Source organism: Corapipo altera, unplaced genomic scaffold, assembly GCF_003945725.1.
Source record: "Corapipo altera isolate COAL_440 unplaced genomic scaffold, ASM394572v1 153, whole genome shotgun sequence".
NCBI lineage: Eukaryota > Metazoa > Chordata > Aves > Passeriformes > Pipridae > Corapipo > Corapipo altera.
In genome coordinates, this window is record NW_020885139.1 from 19,241 (window position 1) to 21,943 (window position 2,703).

Consider the following 2,703-nt stretch of genomic DNA (forward strand, 5'->3'; position numbering starts at 1 on the left):
AAGGAAAACACGTAAATCATGTGGCTTCTCAAAAGGTTTTGGCTTCTCACACTCCCTGTCTCCTACCTCAGCACAAACACTGCCACTGCAGAAACAACCAGTGGGAACACGTCCTCTGCGGCACCCGGCGGCACAACCCCACTGTTTCCCAGGACAAGCTCCAGGGTTGGGTAAGGGCAGGCAGGGAGCAGAGCTCACTCAGGATTCATTTGGCATGACGTCGTTGACCCAAATTGTGCTTCCCTGTTTGTCCCAGTGACTTGGGGGTTGGTGTTTCCCTGTCCAGAGTGCTCCAGCCCTGGGCTCTGTGGGCGCGGCTCCTGCCAGCTCTCTCCCTCCTGGGATGCCATAAACCAGCAGTACAAGCTGAAAAGGAGAGTTTTCATTTTTCCCAGACTCCCAGACTCTGGGAATTTTTAGCCAGAGCTTTGGCTGCCCCTACAGCACTCGGGGTTGGTGGGTATGGTGGCAGATCTGTCCTTGGGGGTGGCCATGACCTGGGAGGAGGGGGCACAGGCCAGCCAGGGGCACCCCACAGTGCCTCACAGGGACCCCAGGCCCAACAGAGAAGCCTCGGTGGGGGGAAGAATGAGACCCCCTACCCATCACTACCACCCCTCTGTATGTTCCCAGATCCTCTCCAGCAACAATGGCAGAGGGAGCACAGAGGGACCCCTAAACTCACAAAGATTTGGAAGAAGAAATTCACATTTTTTATTGTTTCTTTTTCCTGTGCAATGTTTCCTATCTGCTTTTTTTCCCCTCTTTCCTCATTTGAAAAATTCCTTCTGACCACGAAATAAACACAAAAGCAGTGGTTGGTGGAGGGGGCTGGGGCTCTCCAGACTCTGAAATTTCCCCAATTCCTCCTTATCCAGCTCCTACCTCCATGACTCCACCCTGAGCTGTTGCTGCTGGGTGCTTGCCCGAGGCCTCTCACTCACCCTTTGGCCGGCAGCAGCCTGGGAAATGCTCGGAGATGGCTCTGGAGAACAAGGACCCTGGCAACTGCAGGTGTTTATTCCCACAGAAAGCTCCCACACCTTTGTCCATAAACACACCTACACCACAGGGATGCTTTGCTCCCAACAACAGGGAGGTTATCCCCACAAAGGAAAAAAAAGATGGGAAACCCTGAATATTAGTTGCCTGCTTGGACATGGGAATGTAAGTTTGGCTGATGGAAGTGTTGGATGAGCATGTCATTGCTTTGGAAAGGCCGAGTGCCATGGGAGAGGCTGGGCTGAGAAATCAGCTCTGCAGAGCCACAGATCAGTAGAATGGCAGATCTCAAATGAGACTCCTGGCAAAAATTCCTCAGGGAAGAGCTGTGTGGGGTTGGGAAGCTGTGCCCAATGGCCATTACCCTTGGGAAGCTCCCGTGCTACCACCTTGCCTGCATCCCCAGGTGACAGGGGGACTACAGGAAGGGTAAATCTTCCTGCCAGGTGTTTTTGGACACGAGGAAAAGGCTTTTTCTGGGCCCATGCCTGAGCAGCAGTGGTGGGATGGAGATGGAACAACTGTGGGCTCGGTGGGGCTGAGTGAAGGAGTCCAGGGCAGTCACATCAGCCAGACCCAGGGAGTGGTGGAAAGCGGGAACTTGGCCCCAAAAGCTGGGGTGGGAGGGAAGGCAGGTCCAAGCTCAAGACTGCGCCGAGCAGAGCAGGGACTGAGCACTGGGGCGGCAGAGGAAGCGCCCCATGGGGAGGGAGCAGAAGGCTCCATCTGCTCCATCCAAACAGAGCCGAGAGCAGCTCCATCATGGTGTGTGAATTCCTTCATGGAGAGAGAAAACAGAGCCTCGAAAATCATTTTAAGCCAGTGGGAAAAAGCAGGACAAGAAGGAAGAGCTGGAAACCAGGGTCCGAGACACTGGCAATGAAATAAGATGCATGTTTTTCACAGAATGATGATTGAAGCCTGGGGCGGGGTTGGGTGGTGGGGGATGGAGATATTCATCCTTGTCACTCTTGGAGACCAGGAACATTTAGAGGAGTGAACATTCTGCTCCCCCCAGGTATACAGAGGAGCTGATCCCAAGTGTGCCCCCTCCCCAGTGCTGGCAGCACCCTGTGGGGCATCCCCCAGGAGCCCTGCACCGATGCCAGGCAGAGCCCCCCAGCAAAGTCCTGTGCCTACAGTGGGCACCCCCCGGGGCCCCAGCACCGTTTTGGGCATGGCCTGGGATCCCTGCTCCACAGGGCACTCCTGCCCCGGGGCCAGCAGGTCCCAGTGGGACACAGCCTTGGGAGGGGACACGGGTGCATCCACAGGGGCGGGGGACCAAGAGTCAGGGCTTGGTGAGGATGAAGGTCTCCAGTGCAGGGTGAGGGGCAGGACGGTCGGCAGGGATGGGATAGGGATGGGGGTGGGAACAGGTAGGGGCATGAGGATGGGGATGGAAGCAGGAATGGGAACGATAGGCAGAGGGTGGGGATGGGAATGATGACAGGGATGGGAACAGGGATAGGAATGGAGATGGGAATGGGGATGGAGACAGGGATGGGACGGGGAGGGGAGTAGGGATAGGAATGGGTATAGGAATGGAGATGGGCACAGGGATGGGATGCGGAAGGGAATGGGGACAGGGATGAGGACGGGCGCGGGCAGGGCTCCGTGGCAGAGACCGAGCCTGCCCCGAGCGGGGGAAGGACGTGGCTCGGAGCCGGGGCTGCCACGAGCGGCGGGTGCCGATCCGGA